General features: G+C 48.6%; 1 protein-coding gene across 3 annotated transcripts in view; it reads left to right on the forward strand.

Annotated features, from left to right (window-relative positions):
• The first annotated feature begins 5,070 nt into the window (after positions 1–5,070).
• LOC144332790 (SH3 domain and tetratricopeptide repeat-containing protein 1-like) overlaps positions 5,071–20,755 on the forward strand; it is a 291,300-nt gene continuing 275,615 nt past the window's right edge. Inside the window, exon 1 of one of the 3 annotated variants that reach the window (XM_077953620.1) lies at positions 5,071–5,321. The gene's annotated coding sequence lies outside the window, so the exon portion shown is untranslated. The remainder of the gene's footprint in view (positions 5,322–20,755) is intronic. The other 2 variants (XM_077953619.1, XM_077953622.1) reach the window with 2 other exon arrangements.

Genomic DNA, 20,755 nt, shown 5'->3' on the forward strand with positions numbered 1-20,755 from the left:
GGCCACAGTGGGTATCCTGGGTCATCCCCAGAGAGTTCTAAAATGCCAGGACTAGGAAAAGACAGGAGGGTGGCTGAGGACACAACACCCTGTAAAGTTTTCACAGGGGGACCTCAACCTAAAGACATTTTGGTAATATGTACACTTAGGAAAGATGAAAAGAAGAGAGGCGCAAAGACTTTTTTACAGTAGAGTGTCAGATGATTTATTCTCCGCTTTCCTGTCATGTAAAATGTTTGGAAACAGAAAAATATTTTGGTCAAAGTGGCTCACGCCTGAAATCCCAGCGTTTTAGGAGGCCGAGGCGGGTGATCAATTAAGGTCAGGAGTTGGAAACCAACCTAGCCAACATGCCAAAACCCTGTCTCTACTAAAAATACAAAAATTAGCTGGACATGGTGGTGGGCACCTATAAGCCCGGCTACTTGGGAAGCTGAGGCAGGAGAATCACTTAAACCCGGGAGTCAGAGATTGCAGTGAGCGGAGACTGCACCATTGCACTCCAGCCTCTCGACAGGGCGAGACTCCGTCTCAAAAAAAAAAAAATATATATATATATATATGTATATATGTAAAATATACATTTAAAATTACTACGTGTGGATAGTATTTGAAGTCATGGGACTGACTGTAGGTAGAAACAAGAGAAGGCAGGGAAAGTTTTTATATTTATATTTATATATAATTATATAAAATTAATATACATAATTATAATATATAAATATATAATATAGGCTGCGCACGGTCGCTCACACCTGTAATCCCAGCAATTTGGGAGGCCGAGGTGGGCAGATCACCTGAGGTCAGGAGTTCGAGACTAGCCTGACCAACATGGAGAAACCCCATCTCTACTAAAAATACAAAATTAGCCAGGCGTGGTGGTGCGTGCCTATAATCCCAGCTACTCAGGAGACTGAGGCAGGAAAATCACTTGAACCCGGGAGATGGAGGTTGCGGTGAGCCCAGATTGCATCATTGCACTCCAGTCTGGGCAAAGAGGGTTAAACTCCATCTCGAAATGAATAAATAAATAAAACAAAAAATATATATTTATGTCTAAATATATAATTATAATACACAAATGTATATATAAAATACATTTATTATAAATTTATTAATATATAAAATATGTTTATTTCTGAGACAAGGTCTGGCTCTGTCACCCAGGCTGGAGTGCAGTGACACTATCATAGCTCATTGGAGCCTTGCACAGAGGGCTCAAGCGATGCCCCCACCTCAGCCTCCTGAGTGGCTAGGATTGCACGCACACCCCACCATGCCTAGCTAATTTTAAAATTCTTTGTAGAGACAGGGTCTTCCTTTTTTGCCTAAACTGGTCTTAAACTCCTGGGCTCAACTGATCTTCCTGCCTCAGCCTTCCAATGTGTTAGACGTGGGCCACTGCATCTGGTCTAATGCATTTTTTAGTTTGTGAATTTATATTATTTAATATTTTTAAGTACTGAATGTGTTGAACAGCCAACCTGCAGAATTCCCGAACAATGGACGGTCAGCTCTCATGTCCTGGTTCAAATCGCCCCAGCACACCACAGCTAGAAACCTTTCAGCCAACTTCCACTTATGTCTCCCGGGGCAGGACAATGTCACTTGGCCAATCCCCACTAAGAGGGACTCTGGAAAGGCAAGAAACTATTCTGTTCTCTATAATGGAATGTGACCAGGAAGAAGGCAGCTGGGAGGGCCAGCTGGGCCCTCCAACCAGCAGCGTCCACCATCGACCAACTGCCCTAGAGCTACACCGTGCTGGGCATTTGGGGCACTGTTATGAGCAAGAGTTTCCATTTTTCTTCTCATGGGACCTTCATGCTAGTGGCAAGAGACAATTTTTTTTTTTTTGAGACAGGGTTTTGTTCTTGTCACTCAGGCTGGAGTGCAATGGTGTAATCTCGGCTTACTACAACCTCTGCCTCCTGGATTCAAGCAATTCTCCTGCCTCAGCCTTCTGAGTAGCTGGGATTACAGGTATGCACCACCACGCCTAGCTAATTTTTGTATTTTTAGTAGAGATGGATTTTCACCATGTTGGCCAGGCTGGTCTGGAACTCCTGAGCCACTGTGCCCAGCCAAGAGGGAGATTTTAAATCAATAAGTATAACTGTGATGAATGCCAGAAAGAAGAGTGTGTGTGATGGGGAGGGGACCTAAGTTATTGTCTCATGCTTTAACACTTTCATAGGCAATAACTAAACACTTAGAAGCTTAAAACAACACACACCTTTAAGCCAATTTTGGCAAGATAGGAGTTGAGCACATTTTTAGCAGGTCCTCTGCTTGGGATCTCACGCTAAGCAGCTGGGCTGCATCCTCATCTGAGGCTCAACCAGGGCAGAATCCATTTCCAGGTCCGCTGAGGTTATTGGCAGAATTCATTTCCTCGGACCCGCTTGGCAAGGGCCCAGCTTTTTGCTTCCTTGCCTACGGGGCCCCCTCAAAGGTCCTTTCTCAGCACAGCATCTCCCTCCTGCAGCGCCTGCAGGCGGAACCTCTCTCTCTAGTGTGCGAAGGTGATGCACTGTGACACTGACATCCCATTGCTTTTGCCAGGCTCTGTGGGTTAGAAGCCAGTCACCGGTTTTGCTCGTACCCAAGGTCAGGAAGACTATGTAAGGGCATAGGTCATTGGGGGGTCAGTCACTTCAGGGTGTGGCTGCCACCATTGAACTTGGTGAGACTTTAAGGGTTGGTAGGAGCTGGCCAGGTACAGGGGTGAGGGTGTGTCAGGCAGGGGTGAGGGCATGGAGGGGGATGCAGAGGCCTGCACCCTGGAATGTCCTTTCACTCCCTGAGGTTTTGTTCTCCTGATCCCTGAGTACATCCCAGAACACGGTGGGGCCCTAGCAGGGGAGATGTAGGGAAGCATGTGTTGTTCATCCGGGGACTTTGTTAGGCAAATCAGATTAGGGGCCAGGCTTTCAGTGGTGGGTGCAAGTGTGGCAGTGATGTGTGTGCAGGTGTGTGTGGGAAGAGCGATGGGGATGGGGTCAGCCCCAGCCACCATGAAGACCTTAACTGTGCATCCACCCATCCCAGCAGCCTCCCTGACAGAGTGCCTTCAGAGTGCAGGTCCTGTTTTGCACATGGAAGTGAATCAGAGTGGGACACTGCCTTGCCTTAGAGAGGTTACACTTCTTCTCCTTCTTCTTCTTCTTTTTTTTTTTTTTTATATTTGCGACAGTCTCACTCTGTTGCCCAGGCTGGAGTGTAGTGGTGTGACCTTGGCTCACTGCAACCTCTGCCTCCCAGGTTCAAGTAATTTTCCTGCCTCAGCCTCCTGGGTAGGGTAGCTGGGATGATAGGCATGCATTACCATGCCTGGCTAATTGTTGTATTTTACTTTCACCATATTGGCCAAGCTGGTCCCAGTCTCCTGGCCTCAAGCGATCTGCCCGCCTCAGCCTCCCAAAGTGCTGTGATTACAGGTGTAAGCCACCACACTGGGCGAGAGGTCACACTTCATGCCACGTGGGAGGCAGCCACTCAGACAGCACCCCAGCTGGCGCTGGGAGTGAGGGGTGCTCAGCGTCCTAGGAAGGCAGAGGGCTGCATGAGAGGTTCAGGGAGGAAGGACTGAAGGAGGATGTGAGATTTTTCACCTGAGCAGGTGGGTGGATGGAGGGGCTGTTTACAGAGAATCACAAGAATGTGGATGAGCAGGTTAGGGCACTAATAAAGCACTCTGTTTTGGCCCGCAGAAAATTTGAGATGCTTCCCTGTGTCCAGCTGGGGCTTTGGGAAAGGTCAGGGCTGGGCATCTGACTGGGATGGATGTCTCTGGCAGGCAGCAGAGCATGTGGATGGTTTGTGAAGCCCGGAAGGGCATGAGATTTCCTGTAGCAGTGCACACTGCAAATGGAAGGGCATTTGGCCTGAGCCCAGACATATACAAGTTGGGCAGAGAAAGGGGTGGGTCCCCGGCACCCACAGAGGAGCCGCTATAGAGGTACAGGAAAACCAAGGGTGTGGGGTCACATGATGCAGGAAGCTCAAATAAGATGAGGAAAGAGGTTTTAAAAACGATCAGGGCTGGGGACAGTGGATCATGCCTGTAATCCCAACACTTTGGGAGGCTCAGACAAGAGGATAGCTTGAGGCCAGGAGTTTGAGACCAGCCTGGGCAACATAGGGAGACCCCATTTCTATAAACAAATAAATATCATTGGTACTTGGCATTTCAGGCGGGGAACAGCAAACACATGAAAGCTCTGAGGCAGGAAAGGGAGGTGATTAGTGCTCGCTCCTCGTTCCTTTTTCAGACCTTAAAGAGATGCAGAGACATTTCAGGTACTCTTTGGCCGAGCTCCTTCAGGGAAGGCCTAAGTTCGCTTCTACTTCCCATCTATTAATTTTCTTTTTTTTTGGAGACAGAGTCTCACTCTGTCGCCCAGGCTGGAGTGCACGCAGTGGCACAATCTCAGCTCACTGCAACTTCCACCTCCCGGGTTCAAACGATTCTCCTCCCTCAGCCTCCCCAGTAGCTGGGACCACAGGTACGTGCCACCACGATCGGCTAAGTTTTTGTCTTTTTAGTAGAGACGGGGTTTCATCTTGTTGGCCAGGCTGGTTTCCAACTCCTGGCCTCAAGTGATCCACCTGCCTCGGCCCCACAAAGTGCTGAGATTACAGGCGCGAGTAACCGTGCCCGGCCCTACTTCACTCCTAACGCCCACCATACGTGCTTCCAAATGTTTGCTGAATGACAAGGTGAACGAGTGAATGGGACTAGGTGACTTTGGGCAGCAGGCAATCCTATTCCTTGGACCTCAGTTTCCCTTTTTGTAAAGCAAGCCTGTATCTCGCTCTCTGCCCTAAAAGCCTGAGTTCTGGGCTTGAGATGAGCGCGTCCCGTAGAGCAGACTCCAAGTGGACGTTGAGCTGGGTCTTCTAGAAGGCCAGAATCCGGCCAGCTCTAGGGTCCGGTCCTCCCGAGGGACCCCGCACGCCCAGTCCCAGCGCCGCCCCCTCCCAACTTCCCTTTGTTCCCCAGGCCCCGCCCTCTCCGCGCAGCTCGCTCCCCATTGGCCGGGGGGCGGGCCCTGGGCGCCCGGCTCCACTGGGGGCGGGGCGGCGGTCGGGGCCGTGTGGCCTGCGCTGTGTGCGTGTCCCCGCGGCAGCCCAGCGCCAGCTGCAGCTCAGTGATCCCAGCCGGATCCTGAGCGGGGAACACGGGCTGAAGCGGAGGCTGCGGCCCCACCCCGGGGCTTCATTGTTGAGGCTGCCGCGGCTCTGTCGGCTGCTCAGCTGCCCTCCAGTCGGCCCAGGCGCCGCGGCTAGGAGCGAGCGCTGCGAGGCGGCGGCCTGAGGTGAGACGGCGCGACCGGCGACCGGGTCTCCGGACCGGGCGGGGGTCTCTGCCCCAGGCGTGGCTGCTTCGAGCTGGGCTCCTTAGGGTCCGGGGTCGGGATCCGGGGTCCGTGCGCCTGGGCTTTGTCTCGGCCTCTGGTGCCACCGGGGGCTTCGCGCCTCCTGCGACACCGCGTGGGCTCGCGCGGTGGTCCCGGTCGCCCTGCGGGTGGGGGCCGATCCCCACTGCTCCCCGGCTCCCCGCGTCTGCCGCGGAGGGGACTGCATGGACCCGGGCGCTGACTTCTGCCCGGTACCCCCGCGGCGTGGCTGGTCCCCGTGTGCGGCAGAGGGCGTCCTGCGAGGACCCACTCGTGGGACGGGTCCGGGTCACCGCGAGTGGGACACTCCGTCGCCCTCCCTGCCCTCCCTCGCAGCGAGACTGCTTGGCTATCACCGAAGGGACTGCGCGGACCCTCGAACGAGGGAGTCCGTGACTCTGGGTGGGGGCTCTTTCCCGGCCCGCATGACGGCTTCCTGAGTGTTTTGTCACCTATATAGGTGGCTGCGTGGACCCGCGCGCGTGGGTCCTGGCCGCCCTGCTAGTGGGGCTGTGCGCCGCCCCGTGGCTCGTCTGGGTCGACCCCACCTGGGACGCGGGTGTAGTGGTTGTCTGTGCCCTGTGGGCGCTGTTGGTCGGGGCGCACTGCCCCCAACCCGTGATTTATCCTCTCACTTGCCGGGCGGGAGGAAGCGAGAGGCGCGCGCCCGAAGCTGTCGCGCAGCGGCCGCACAGACCTCTGCCCTGGCTGGCGCGTCCGGGGGGGGGGTGGGGCGAGGGGCTGTCACCGCGTCCCACCGCCGCGCTTCCAGCTCTGGCCCCGGGCTGAGCTCTGATTGGAGGAAGCAGGGCCCTTCTGCCTGGCGCTTCTTGATTTCTTCCGTTAGTAATGGGAAGAAAAAAAAATCTGGAAAGCCAGATTAAACTTTGTAGCTCTCAGCGCCTGGAGAGTGGAAGAAACTCTCCCAAAAATTTGGCGGGCCGGAAAATGCGTTTCAAGCAGGAGCATCCACACGCAGGGAATGAGGCCAAGGCAGTTACAGCTAGAGGTCAGATTTATGAGGAGAGAGCCAGGGTGAGGTCCATGGGTGGGGAGACTCCGACCTCAGCTTGATGGGAAGACCTGATGCTGCCCCTCAGACGCTGTATTTCTCAGCCACCAAAGAAAGTGGAATCACTCCTTAGTGAATGCTTTCATCAAACTTTTGAAAAACCTGTAATGTCCCAGGAAGCAAAATCAAACTAGAGAGTTTCCCCCTTTTAAGAGTGTTAAAAGTCCCGGAGACAAACAGCAGAAGGTTCAAGGAGTCCAAATACTCAACCTGAAGTTCTTTCTGAACAAGAGATGGTGTATAAATAACAGGCATACAAGAGAAAACTGAACTAATCACCGCAGCTGTGGCTCCTAGCCCTGTAGCGTGTCATGCAGACACTTTTGCCTTCTCTGCCCTCCACTGTCCCAGACCCCAACACTACGCGCACCTCCAGTCATCAGCTCCTGCGGACCCATTGCTATGAACTCTGTTTCGGTGGCTCCCTTCTCTCTGAAGTTTTGCTTGTTCTCCTGAAGTCCTGGTCTTTAAGAGCTTATGATCTGCAGGGACAGATTGGCTTTGGGTAGTACATAGTTAACTGTAGCACAGCTTGAAAAATGCTCTGATAGAGGTGGGCAGGCAGTTTGTACATGCGGGTAAATGCGAGGTCCTTTTTCAATACCATGAATCCAAGTATTCATGCTATTTTAAATCTGCAATTCTTTGACTCTCCAGAGGGCTTTTAGATTAATTTTTTTTTCTATTAGTTCCTAGTGTTTGTTGCATAGTTCGGAGTACTTGATTAAAACTTACCAGGTCTGCCGGGCGCTGTGGCTCACGCCTGTAATCCCAGGACTTTGGGAGGTCTAGGCAGGCGGATCACTTGAGGTCAGGAGCTCGAGACCAACCTGGCCAACATGATGAAACCCTGTCTCTACTAAAAGTACAAAAATTACTTGGGCGTGGTGGTGGGCGCCTGTAATCGCAGCTACTCAGGAGGCTGAGGCAGGAAATAGCTTGAACCGAGGAGGCGGAGGTTGCAGTGAGTCGAAATGGCTCCACTGCACTCCAGCCTGGGCCATAGAGTGAGACTTCGTCTCAAAACAAAAACAAAAACAATGTACTGGGTCTACCTCCGGCTCTGGAATTTTCCTGGAAGGCCTTCTCTTCTGGGCTTCATTTTTCTTACTTTTGAGGATGGTAAACTACATAAGTTCCAAGAATCTTTGCCCTACACCTTTAATTCTTTCAAGCAAATATAGCAGAGAAAAATTCTCTTCCCGGCAATGGTGTAAGTAATGGAGGCCTTTGAAAATGTGGATTCTAAAATGGAAATTCTTTTTCTTCTTCCCCTTTTTTTCCTTTTAAACGAGTTTAGTTACATGAGTATATACTTTATCTCGGAGTTAAGGACAAGTATCTATGATGAAAGCTTAAGCAGCTTTTTGGCAATATCTTGCATATTCTTCACAATTGTGTTTTATGTGCAGCATCTTCACTCTATCCAGTTGGTTTGTTTTTTTCTCATTAATGGAGTTGTTGAGCTCAGAACTTTTCAGGAGCAGTTTGTTGACCTTTTAAGTGTCATGTGAAATATGTTCTAATTTAACATTTTATTTGGTTGAGTAAAATGGGAATAAATGGAAATTTGAGAGTGCCTTGAGTAGATGTACTTGGCTTTGTGTAATGGTTTGAAGCATAGTTTAAAATTACCACTTGTGGCCGAGTGTGGTGGCTCACACCTGTAATCCCAACACTTTGGGAGGGCAAGGCAGGCAGATCACGAGGTTAGAAGATGGAGACCATCCTGGCTAACACGGTGAGACCCCATCTCCACTAAAAATACAAAAAACTTACTCTAGTTCTTTTGAGCAGAGGATTTGGTTTCGATATGTGGCCCTATTAAAGCTTTTGTTAAGTCCAAATACTTTCTGAACTTCAGTTCCCTTACCTATAAAATGGAGTTAGTTGTTAATAATATCTATTCTGCCTAACTCAGGAGATTGTTTTGAGGATCAAATGAAATCATGAATGTAATGGAATTTTGTAAATTTTAAATGAAATACTGTATTACCTAAGATTAAAACAAAACAAAACAAAAACACTGTATTTAAGAATGGAATGAATCTGGGTTTTCCTTTGAAATCCCAAGTGTTTAATGTACAGAGAAGTTTTAATGTGTCTGTTGGGGAGCTTCATTAGGATTGTTTTCTATCTTTAATTGGCCAGTATTGTTTTATATTTTAGCATTTTTGGGGAACATCAAAATTTGTGTTTCAGGTATCATTAATATTTTACAAAGTTATTGAATGTGCATGATTTAGTCTTTAACAATCTCTTCAATTATTTACATTCCCACGTAAAAAATGAAGTAATGAACGTCCATGTAAATAACATTCCCATGCTTTAATGAAGCATAATTTCTTGACATTGCAGTTTCTAAGTGCCCTGTCTTGAGGTTGGGAAAGCTGAAGGGCAGTCAGAGGTCAAGGTCAGCAAAGCATCACCTTTGACATTTGAAATCCAGCAGCAGGTATCACAGTGAACCCCATTCCAGCATCCAGGAAGTTTCTCTGCACTGTCTGTCCTCCAGCCACCTCAGAATCTGTGTCTGCAGTGTTGGTCCTGCTTTCCTCTCTCCTCTGCCTTTTCTTTCTCTTCACCTACTTCTACCGAGTGCCTCTGATGTCCCAGACAGTGGCAGTGGGAGTACAAAGGCTAATAAACCCGGCCCTGGTCCTCAGAGAATTGATGTTTTCTGTGCAGATATTAAGTGACACTGTCATACATAGTGTTGACAAACATTGATACACATTTCCTGTGAAGTGCAGAAGCACCATCCTAGAAGCAGAGATGCAGAGGCAGCCCTGGTGACTCACACATGGAGAGCTGGAGTTCTTGTTCTAGTGGGATCAACTGACCTGGACATCATTTCAGTGCAGCGGAGTGAGTGCTGGGATGGGCTCCCTCGGGGCATCTGGGGCTGGGTTTGTCTGGTGTTTAGTCTCCTGCATGGTACTTAGAGTTTATCAGTAAGATGAGCATTGGGAGGTTTCTAAGTGAAAGGAAAGGCAATCACTGACCTGAAACCTAAAATCTGTAGGTGTTCTGGGCCATTTATAATTCACTGAATCTGTTTTGTCAGAACAAGTCTATCATCTATTGTTTTGGATGGAGTGTGGCCAGCCTTGCCTTGCGATGTAAGGAAATCAGGAAACGCTTGTCAGGTGTCAACACCTTGCCAGACACTCTTCTAGGGGTTTCCACGTAAAACACTGTATTCATTTCTGTTGCTGCTTTACCACATTTCCACAAATTTAGTGGCTTAAAACAATCGAAATTGTATCATCTCACAGTTCTGTGGGGCAGAAGTCTGACGTGGGTGTCACTGGGCAAAAATCACCACGTGGGCTGGGCTGCATTCCTCACTATAGAACTGTTTCCAAGTGCTTTTGGCCAAATATAGTTCCTTGTGGTTGCAGGACTGAGGTGTCTGTTCCCTTGCTGGCCATCTGTTGGGAGCTGCCCTCAGCTCCTGAGGCCTCTATCTGGTCTTTGCATGTGGTCCCATCAGCTCAGGACTAGCTAGGCCAGGGACCTGGTCAGGCTCTCCAGTTCCCGTGTGTGCATTTCTCTTCTTCCACTCGGAGAAAGTTCTATGCCCTATTTAAAAAAATTTTTTTGAGATGGAGTCTTGCACTGTTGCCCAGGCTGAAGTGCGGTGGCATGATCTCAGCTCACTGCAACCTCTACCTCCCGGGTTTAAGTGATTCTCCTGCTTCAGTCTCCTGAGCAGCTGGGACTACAGGTGCCCGCCATGACGCCCGACTAATTTTTATATTTTTAGTAGAGATGGGGTTTCACCATTTTAGCCAGGATGGTCTCCATCTCTTGATCTCGTGATCCACCCGCCTTAGTCTCCCAAAGTGTGGAGATTACAGGCGTGAGCCACCGTGCCTGGCCAGTTCTATGCTCTTAGAGGCTCATGGGATTAGATTGGACCTCCCTGGATAGCCCAGGATACTCCTCCTAAGGCCTGTGGCAAAGCTCTTTTGCTGTGTGACATAGTCACAGGTCTAGGGGGTCGGAATCTCCCACCACAGTTACCGATCCACTTACTACAGCAGCCTGGGAGGTGCTTTCCATTGCCTCTGGTTAAGAGATACCAATTTTTTTTTTTTTTTGCAAATTAGCAGGAACGTGAAGATCCCTCTTTTTTTTTTCTGAGACGGAGTCTCATTCTCTTGCCCGGGCTGGAGTGCAGTGGCACGATCTTGGCTCACCACAACTTCCACCTCCCGGGTTCAAGCAGTTCTCCTGCCTCAGTCTCCTGAGTAGCTGGGACTACAGGCGCGAGCCACCAAGCTCGGCTAATTTTTGTATTTTTAGTAGAGACGGGGTTTCACTTTGTTGGCCAAGCTGGTCACAAACTCCTTACCTCATGATCCGCCCACCTTGGCCTCCCAAAGTGCTGGGATTACAGGCGTGAGCCACCGCACCCAGCCAGGAAGATCCTTCTTAAATGAAAAAACCATTCCTCTGACTTGATGTGAGGCTGTTGGTGAGATTCATAGCAGTGGAGAGAGGTCCATCAGAAACGGAGCTAAACTTTGTGTTTTGGAGTATTTTGATGGCCTGCTCTGATTATGTAAGTTTTGCTAAGAAGTCATTAGAGTAATTCCTCTACTGGAAGAAACACCCATATGGGGAATTTGGGACCTTGCCTTTTCACGTTTTACACAAAGGACTCTTCATGGGCGAAAAGTACATGATTCCAGGTCCATTTCTAGAATGCAAACAGCTGCATCAACCCAACAGCGATTCACATTCTTGAGTTTGAGAGAATCTGATTGTTTCAAGGCTGAAGCCAAAAGCCCAATAAACAATGTTTGCACCTTTATTCATAGTTAGGAATTAGGTGCATCCCGTGGTCAAGAAAACAACTGATGGTCACCAAGTAGTTTAAAACCAAGCAGGACCTCATTTTATCATGTGGGTGTTTTTGATTTTTTTAACTAAGTTTTTATTTTCCTATGCAATAAATGACAAGCTCTGACTTGAAATACATTTCCTTTAATAAACCAGAATCTAGGGCCAGGCGCGGTGGCTCACGCCTGTAATCCCAGACTTTGGTAGGCCAAGGAGGGCAGATCACGAGGTCAGGAGATTGAGACTATCCTGGCTATGGTGAAACCCTGCCTCTACTAAAAATACAAAAAATTAGCCGGGCGAGGTGGCGGGCGCCTGTAGTCCCAGCTACTCGGGAGGCTGAGGGAGGAGAATGCATGGGAGGCGAAGCTTGCAGTGAGTTGAGATCAGGCCTCTGCACTCCAGCTTGGACGACAGAGTGAGACTCTGTCTCAAAAAAAAGAAAAATAACAAAGAAAAGGAAAAAAAAAAAAAAAGAGAAACCAGAATCTATAATCCTAAGGTTTTTAACCTGGCTTTCAGAAATTTATGAAGTCCCCAAAATCCTGTGCAACAATTTTGTGTATATGCATCCATGTGTGTTTATGGGGAGACTATTTATAGCTCTCCATACATTTTCAAAGTGGTTGGATTCCAAAAAATTTTAGATACACCACTTGGGCCTGGTGTGGTGGCTCACATCTGTAATCCCAGCACTTAGGGAGGCTGAGGCAGTAGGATCCACTGAGGTCAGGAGTTTAAGACCAGCAACATAGCGAGACTTCCACCTCTACCAAAAAAAAAAAAAGTGCTGGGCGTGGTGGTGCACACTTGTGGTTCTAGCTGCTCAGGAAGTTGATCACCTGATCCCAATAATTTGAGGCTGTAGTAAGTTAGAATTGCACCACGGCACTCCAGCCTGGGCAACAGAGCAAGGCCCTCTCTCAAACAAAAACAAAAAACCATATCACTTAATATACTATTGTTGTTGGTCAAGTATCAGATTTTGTTTAAACATTAAATTCTCTCTCTTTTTTTTTTTTTTTTTTTTTTTTGAGACGGAGTCTCGCTCTGTCACCCAGGCTGGAGTGCAGTGGCGTGATCTCAGCTCATTGCAAGCTCTGCCTCCCAGGTTCACACCATTCACCTGCCTCAGCCTCCTGAGTAGCTGGGACTACAGGCGCCCGCCACCACGTCCGGCTAATATTTGGTATTTTTAGTAGAGACGAGGTTTCACCGTGTTAGCCAGGATGGTCTCCATCTCCTGACTTCGTGATCCGCCCACCTTGGCTTCCCAAAGTGCTGGGATTACAGGTAAATACTCATTTTTAGCAAAGGTGTACAGGCATACAGCTCTAAGAATCAGAAACTAACAAGGCTTAGAACAAAACCCAGCAATCCCCTACCTTACCCTTCTTCACCCTGATCCCTGCTCCTTGGAGGTTACTATGTTTATGTTTTAGCTGGTGCTTCTAGATTGTGTGAAAGACAGGGAGATGTCCTACTGTGGAAGACAAGCATTCAGGTTGCTTACCCTCCCCCCTGCTCCTGTTGCCCAGGTTTTTTTTTTTTTTTTTTTTTTTTTTTTTTTTTTTTTTTTGAGGCGGAGTCTCGCTCTGTCTCCCAGGCTGGAGTGCAGTGGCCGGATCTCAGCTCACTGCAAGCTCCGCCTCCCGGGTTTACGCCATTCTCCTGCCTCAGCCTCCCAAGTAGCTGGGACTACAGGAGCCCGCCACGTCGCCTGGCTAGTTTTTTGTATTTTTTAGTAGAGACGGGGTTTCACCGTGTTAGCCAGGATGGTCTCGATCTCCTGACCTCGTGATCTGCCCGTCTCGGCCTCCCAAAGTGCTGGGATTACAGGCTTGAGCCACCGCGCCCGGCGCCCACGTTTTTCTCCCCCATCCTCTCAGTATAATTATTGTGGTAGTGAGGCCAGGCATGGTGGCTTGTGACTTATCCCAGATTTTTGGGAGGCCGAGGCAGGAAGATCACTTGAGGCCAGGTGTTGAAGGCCAGCCTGGCCAACACAGTGAAACCCCGTCTCTACTAAAAAATACAAAAATTAGTCAGTTGTAGTGTCGCACACCTGTAGTCCCAGCTACTCAGGAGGGTGAGGCACAAGAATTGCTTGAACCTGGGAGGTGGAGGTTGCTGTGAGCTGAGATTGCACCACTGTACTCCAACCTGGGCAACAGAGGTAGACTCTCTCAAAAAAAAAATTATTGTGATGTGGGCTACATAGTACAATAGTGTATGTATTTAGTATTCTTCCCGGTTTTTGGCCCAGAGCTTCTAAAACGCTTGTAATTTCCTGAGTGATAGGAACATCATTGGTTATAATATTTGGTCTTAGGTTTCAATACCTGACACAAGAGCTTCTAAGACTTTTGGAATCTCTGGGGTGTTAGGAGTGTCTTTTGTATGATGAGATGACAGGTGGCTTCGGGCCCCTGGACAGGTTCAGGATTAGGGCTGGTTGCCAGAAAGATGAGTCATGAGTAAAGAGTTGGACATATCAGCCCCACCCCTACCTCTGGGAGGGGAGACGAGACAGGCTGGAGATTGAGCTAGTCACGAGTAGCCAATGACTTAATCATGTCTATGTTATGAAAACTCCATAAAACCCTCTAAATATTGGGTTTGGAGAGCTTCTGGTTTGGTGAACTCATTTGGTGCTGGGGACGTGGCACTTCCAGGGACGGCGGCACTTCCAGGGACGGCATGGGAGCCCCGACCTCTCTGCCCCATGGTGTGCCCGTGCGTCTCTTACATTTGGCTGTTCCTGTGTTCTCTTCTTTGTAATAAACCAGTAAGAGTAAGTAAGTGCCAAGCACTTTGCGTCTGTCACCTCTCTTAACTTTTTCAGCAACACTGTGTGGCAGATAATGTCCTCATTTTGCCAGTGACAAAATGAGATTGATGCATTGAGTAACTTGCTCAAGGTCACATAATAAGTGGAATTGAAGCTCTGACTCCAAAGCCTGTGCTTTTAACCAGCAAGCTGCATACGCGACCTCTTTATTTGTTAGGAGTTTTGGTGTCTCTAGGGCCTGACACCAAGTTGACCGTTGTGGCCTAGAGCTGTTATAACGGAGCTTTTAGCGGCCCTGCTGAGAACAGAGCCAGCACCTCCGGATTGGCAGGGCAGGGGCTGTTCCTGCTGGGAGCTGCAGGCCACTCCCTGTGGCCCTTGGGTGATCTTCCTCATCCACTCCCTCCCTCCTTCAGTAGTTCCTGAGTGCCGCCTCTGTGTGGAGGAGAAGGAGGCAGCCTTCCAGCCCAGGTGGGGCCTGCAGGTACACACAGGGAGAGGCAGCTGTGCACTGAGCTGGCTGTAGGCTGGGACAGTGTGGCTCCAGAGGTGACGATAGAATGCTCTGGGACTGCAGAGAGAACACATGCTTGTGAAAGGGAGGAAGGGGGCGGGTATCGCAGAGGAGATGTACTTGAGTTGGACTTTGAGGGAGGAGTTGGATTTCCAAAGTGGAACCGAGCAGCTGAGGCTTTCTCAGCAGCTGAAGATTACAGCCAGCCAGCCTCAAATGCTCAGCTTTTCCTGAATTCTCTTTTTTAGTATAGTGCAGTAAGTTTTCAACAGAGATAAAGCAGTCACCTCCATGTCATTCATGTTCTGCGAATCCTGTGTGTAGTTTTCGATGCTTAGCAGATGGGGGCAGCCTGGGCCATAAGAGAAGAGCCTGTGTGTCCGCCTGTTTGGACATCAGTCAGGTGTGGCACAGGGCAGTGATCACTGCCTGCCCCTGAGGAACGCAGTTGTACTTTTATGTGGAGAGGACAAAGAAAGCTGTTGTACAGGGGGCAGGAGACATTTCACCTGCAAAGCAAGGCACAAAATATATAGTCTGTGCCCTGCATGAGAAACCTAGCAGAACTGTGTGCTGATTCCCACCCCTGCCTCCCCTCCTGAGAGCGAACCGTCCCTTGTACCATGGTGGAAGGCATTTCTGAAGCCTCTGCCATCGGAGTGATCTGTTACTTGCCCACTGAACCTTCGGGGCAGCAACCAGGTGGTGTGGCTGAAACACAGGCCTTGACCAGACCTGGTTGGGCATGTTGGTTCTGCCACTGATTGTGAATTACAGAACCTTGGAGAAGTCATTGTCTTTGTCTGTGCCTGTCATATAAGATGGGGAAGACTGTGGCCATTGCAGAAAAGCAGATAGGTGGAGCGAGTATGAAGTGCTTTGTGTGTGTGTCATACGGTGAATGAAATGGCACTGATTGACATTATTGATAGTAATAACAGGTTTAATTCAGGAATAAAACTGGTAAAGTAGGCCAGGTGCAGTGACTCAGGCCTGTAATCCCAGCACTTTGGGAGGCCGAGGCGCGTGGATCACGAGGTCAGGAGTTTGAGACCAGCCTGGCCAATATGGTGAAACCCCATCTTTACTAAAAATACAAAAATTAGCTGGGTGTGGTGGCACGCCTGTAGTCCCAGCTACTTGGGAGGCTGAAGCAGGAGAATTGTTTGAACCTGGGAGGCAGAGGTTGCAGTGAGCTGAGATGGCGTCACTGCACTCCAGCCTGGGAGACAGAGTGAAACTCCGTCTCAAAAAAAAAAAAAGCATGGTAAAGTATTTGACCCAGCCTGGGTACGTGTGGTAGAGCCGAATGAAAGCTTAGGAAAAGATGACTTGAGAACTAGTCCAGCAGAAGAATCAGGCGGGATGTGTTGTTACTGAGTAAGTGAAATTTGCACCTGCTTTCTCCCAGGCCTGGTTGAGTTGTGTACAACAGAGAGCTCAGGTGTTGGGGGCAGTTGACCGGTTGAAGAATGCATTGCTATTATGTGAGGAACATTGGGCTTTGAAAAAGCAGAACTGGATCCACGTTCTTGCCTAGTAACTCTAACTATCATCTAGTTTGTAAAGGGGAATGCAGTTCTCTGAAAAATTCTTATGACAGTGTGGAAAGGATTGGGGCGTCTGCATTGGTGTGTGTAATATAGGTCATATGAAAGAGCATTTAGGCTGGAGGGAGACTTTTCATCTCTCTAACTTTACTTTCACAGAACAATTCCATCATGATTCGAAGATTTTTGAGTCAAAACTACAATGTTCTGCTATGTGTTTCGGGGCAAATTTATACATACAATTGGCTTAAATATTTCAGATGATACAAGAATATATGTGTGGAGTAAAAACCTGAAATTTGCATTCCCCCTTCTCTAGAAGTAACCATTGTGAATAGTTAAGTCTGTATTCCAACTATTTTGTATATTATAAATACACTGTGAATATATGAGTGTATATATACATATATGTTACACAAACACATTTTTAGAGATGGAATATTGCTGTGTTGCCCATGCTAGTCTCAAATTCCTGAGCTCAAGTGACCCTCTGGCCTCAGCCTCCCAAAGTTTTGGAATTACAGATGTGAGCCACCGCCCCTGGCCTGCATGAGTATATTTACTAATTTCTAAGTTACTCTGTTCAATACGTGTCTGTTGAACTCCTCCATGTGCCAAGCATTGTTCTGAATACCTTATATGCACGAATTCACTTAATTTTTAGAGCAGCTCTATTATTGTGGCCCTTTTACAGTGAGGAAACGGAACCACAGAGAGGCTGGGGACGTTGTCTAACATCACACAGCCAGTGCTGTTGGAATTGAGGTTTGAACCCAGACTGCTGGCTTCAGATCTCTTAGCTGTTGTCATAGATGCACACCCAAACCTTAGGGCCGCCTCCCAAGCCTTGCCTCCGATACGTGCTCGCCTGAGCTTTGTGAGAGCTGTGTATGTGAGGTTTCTTTCCTCTTTAAGAACACAAGCCTTGGAATTGTCCCAGACCCTGGTAGGACCTCTTGAGGACCAAAAACGGGGATTCTTCAAGCCTGCCCCAAGGCCAGATCTCTGATGTAGCTACTTGGAAGGTAGACGTGGAAGAGAGTAATTTTGCCAGAACAAAAAGTTAGGATGGTTGGACTGACTCGGCCAGACGCAGTGGCTCATGCCTGTAATCCCAGCACTTTGGGAGGCCGAGGCAGGTGGATCACCTGAGGTCGGGAGTTCGAGAGCAGCCTGGCCAACCAGTTGAAACTCTGTCTCTACTAAAAATATAAAAATTAGCTGGGTGTGGTGGCGGGCGCCTGTAATCCCAGGTACTTGGGAGGCCAAGGCAGGAGAATTGCTTGAACCCAGGAGGCAGGGGTGGCAGTGAGCTAAGATTGCGCCACTGTACTACTCCAGCTTGGATGACAGAGGGAGACTCTGTCTCAAAAAAAAAGAAAAAAAAAAATGAAGGGGAAGGGGAATGGCTGGGCTGACTCATCCTAGGGAAGAGGCCCTACAGCAGCCATAGGACCTTGGCCACTTGGGTGGAAAAGAAGGAAGGAAGAGCTTCACCCAGGGCGGTGACCTGGACTGCAGAAACCACACAAAACAGTCCACATTCTGGAGCCTGGCCACCCCATTTGCTTCTCTTCTCCTTGGGTAGAGGGTGTGGGGAGCTTTCTACCCTGGAGGCTGAGCAGCACAGCTTCTAACCAGGGTAGGCGTTTGTCTGTCCCTGGGAATACAGACAGCATTCTCATAAGCAGCCCCAATCCTCCTGAACGGCTTTTTGTACGGTGGGGCGGGGCGGGCCAGAGGGTCATTTTGACTCATAGGTACCTTTTCCACTTTCACTGCTGATAACTGTGTTACAGATTAAAGTTTTGTTTTTGATACTGAAGAGGGCTTAAGAGAGTGAGCTATTATGGCACATCTAAGTCTGCTAAAATAGAACCGCGGGGTAGTGTAGGAAAATCTCTTCTAAATTATGGATCATATATGGTGAACGTTAGAAGCCATGTGTATCTAAGTTGAAAAATCAAAACATGTCTTGTATTTGGGCGACCCCGGTAAGTCTGGATGCCACTGTGCCTTGTGTGAACACAGGATTCTGAGGTGTAGGGATCAACAGGCTTTTTCTGGACGTCTTGCGCTTCTCCCTTGGGGTAAAGTGGGGCAGCGGTAGGAGCGCACAGCTGTTAGGCCCCTAATATTTATCAGCTGTTTTACACGTGGGATTCCATTTAATGCAATCTTGGAGGTAAAATTATTTTATTGAAGATGAAGATAGAGGCTTAGAGAAGTTAAGAAGATTATTCAAGGTCACGTCATTTTTTTTTTTTTTTTGAGAGAGTTTTGCTCTTCTTGCCCAGGCTGGAGTGCAATGGTGCAATCTCAGCTCACCACAACCTCTGCTTCCCAGGTTCAAGTGATTCTCCTGCCTCAGCCTCCCGAGTAGCTGGGATGACAGGCATGCGCCACCACGCCAGGCTGATTTTGTATTTTTAGTAGGGATGGGGTTTTTCCATGTTGGTTAGGATGGGCTTGAACTCCCAACCTCGGGTGATCCGCCCGACTCGACCTCCCAAAGTGCTGGGATTAAAGGTGTGAGTCACCACGCGTGGCCAAGGCCATGTAATCTCTTAAGTGGAAAGATGAAGTACTTGATGAACTCAGAAGTTTGACTTCAAGGCCCTTGATCTTTCCATAACACGTGGTTCCTTCCCTGTTTGGTCGGAGTGACTGAAGGACTCAAGGAAGCTGTGTTTTGTGGAAAGAGGACCTGAGGGCTGTATGGTCTTTCCAGACTTGGAATTGCCATGCTGGGCTTCTGAATTGTATAGCTTGGCCATATAGAGAGAAGCCCCTCATTTAAGACTTACTCTTTGGGGGAAATAAAGGAAGGCCGCCCACATGAGACAGGCAGAGGCGACTTTCTCAGAGCTGCTGTGGCAAGGGAGTCGGCACCGTCACTTGCGTGTGGCAGAGACTGACATGCAAGTGAGTGGCAGATGAGGAGCGGGGAAGCTTCAAGATGGAAAAGAACGGCTCCCAGTGGCGGCTGTTGTGGGGGCTGGACGTGGCTGTGCAGAAGCGGGGTGTCCTATGTCATTGGTTAGGGGTGTATTTGGCTTTCTCTGAATGATCCTACCTGGGAAACAGGGGCCAAAATTAGGGTGGCTGTTAGTTTTGAGTCAAGTCCTGGCCACGTGGGACAGAGTTGTGGTTTAGTTTCTGGGTTGTGGAGAGAGAGCAGTCTGGCTTCCTGTCTGATGTGCTAGCCTGGCTGGCCTCCTGGCTGTTGACTGTAGATAGGGGATTGGTTTCCTGGGTGGGCAGCTGCAGGTTGTGGTCTGAGTTCTGTCTTTATACATATGATCAGGCATGGTCTGTTTGTATATTCAGTCCCTCATTTCTCTTGTCAGTAAAAATATCAAATGACAAATTGGATACATTGGGAACTTTTTAGATGTCTGTGCCCCCTGGAGGAAGTTTTCACATTCACATTTAATCAGAATGAATATAAACAATTGGGCCATTTATCTTGAAGATTTAAAACAGGAAATCTTCAACAATACTACCTCGGCGCCACTGCCCCTCTGTCCATCGTTAGGGAATGTGTTTTTATCCACCGCCGACTCATCGTCCACCAGTTTGTGGTTGATCCAGTTCTCTATACGTCTTGTCTTGTGTGCATCTCATTGTTTGCTAGTGTTAGCTTTCCCCCTCGTCAGTGTAGTTTATTTGTGTAGCCTCTGTTGGTAGGAAGTTATTTGTGGAATTTGTGAATGGAAGGGACCTTGGAGGTCTGCTAGGTCAGCCCAGTGATTTTAGAGATAAATGGAAATACAGGGAAATGTTCCAGCTTTTTTGGTGGCAAAACCAGGAATAGAAAGTAATGTTCTTTGTGCCACAATGTCATTGAAAGACAGCTCAATGTGGGCCTAAAATGCAGAGTAAGTAACTTCCATTTATCTCTGCTTCTGACTCTTGTTATCAGACATTTTAAATTGACCTTAATGTGTTAGCAGAATTATGAAAAGTCCTGACTTGTTTACATATAAGGTACTTCTTCGCCTACTCAGTTGGTTGTTTTTTCAACAGGATTGAAAAGACATTGCTATAAACTGAATGTTTATGTCTCCCCCAGATTCTTGTTCTGGAGCCCCAACTGCCAGTGTGATGGTATTAGGGGATAGGACCTTTGGGAGGTGATTAGGGTTAGATGAGGTCATGAGCGTGGGCCCTGGTCTGACAGGATTAGTGCCCTTAGAAGAAGAGAAACCAGGCCAGGTGTGGTGGCTCACACCTGTAATCCCAGCACTTTGGGAGGCCGAGGTGGCAGATCACGAGGTCAGGAGATTGAGACCATCCTGAAACCCTGTTTCTACTAAAAATACAAAAATTAGTTGGGTGTGGTGGCACGTGCCTGTAATCCCAGCTACTCGGGAGGCTGAGGCAGGAGAGTTGCTTGAACCAGGGAGTCGGAGGTTGCAGTGAGCTGAGATTGTGCCACTGCACTCCAGCCTGGTGACAGAGTGAGACTCTGTCTCAAAAAAAAAGAAGAGGAGAAAGCAGAGAGCTCCCACTGCCCTGGTAGAGGAAACAAGAAGAAAGGTGGCTGTCTGCAAGCCAGGAAGAAGTCCCTGT

This window comes from Macaca mulatta, chromosome 11 (genome assembly GCF_049350105.2).
Source record: "Macaca mulatta isolate MMU2019108-1 chromosome 11, T2T-MMU8v2.0, whole genome shotgun sequence".
NCBI lineage: Eukaryota > Metazoa > Chordata > Mammalia > Primates > Cercopithecidae > Macaca > Macaca mulatta.